Below are 1070 nucleotides of genomic sequence, written 5' to 3' on the forward strand. Positions count from 1 at the left end.
GTATACTAGGAAGGTATACACTCCGTCTATATTTAAGTGTACAGAGGTTTAAGTAAACCACTACACAACCGTATGTCACCTGTCAATTGTGGCGTTTTGGACAAAAATACTTTAGAAGCTTTGAGCATTAAAGGCAAGACAGTTAATGACACAGTCATGTTTTTTTTCTAAACATGTACACATGTACATATGTAACAACATTGCCAACCCCTTTTGAATGGGACTAGCGCTTGATCAATACTATTTAAGTAGTACTTTATACTTTAAATTTCATAAATTATCCATAACTAGTAAGTAAGTCATATTTGTAGAGCGCTTTTCTAGACCTGGGTCACAAAGCGTGTACTAGATTGAAGAATAGTATTTAAGAAAATTCAAGTAAACTACTTATATTGTAGTATAAAATAATTATATTATATTCACAGTACGGTTGAATATACATTTTCTTTTGTTAATGATGATCTTCCACTGAAACACCAAGTTCTTCTTTTTTTTGTGTTTTACTTAATCTGGCGGACTCTGTTTTTAGCATTGGCCACCAGGCTAACAGGTTTATTAAGTTTGCTGAAAGTCTGCACAGAAATGTAAAATAGACAAAACAGAATGAGTGAAAGTGGAAACAAAGGGAGGAAACAATAATACAAGCCAGGTTGGAGGTTTGAGTTAAGATTATTCTGATACTTCCAACATTTGTCATATTTAGTATATGCTTTAAATGTATCGTTATGAACTTGAGGTTTGAATCTCATCCTGTTTGGTAGTGTAAATAGCTAAATAATGTACTTCACATGTGGGTTCTGTGTGTTTGTTGATGGAGTAATGGGAGCGGCTATGAAAACAATGTTACCCGGAGTCCAGTCCTCCTGGATCACAGGTTCAAGACGCCGGGGGAGGAGATGGAGGGATGGGCTGCACCTCTGCAGGAAGCACTTGGACTTGAAAAAGAAATCCCTAGGAAGCATGTTTGTTTTATACTGATGCGAGAACATAGCTTCTTGTAGAATTGAGCGTCACTAGAATGTTGGGAAGGAAACGAGGCAAGAAGGACATAAGCGTGAGAAAAGACGTAC

Source organism: Callionymus lyra, chromosome 18, assembly GCF_982586985.1.
Source record: "Callionymus lyra chromosome 18, fCalLyr1.hap1.1, whole genome shotgun sequence".
Taxonomy (NCBI): Eukaryota; Metazoa; Chordata; class Actinopteri; order Syngnathiformes; family Callionymidae; genus Callionymus; species Callionymus lyra.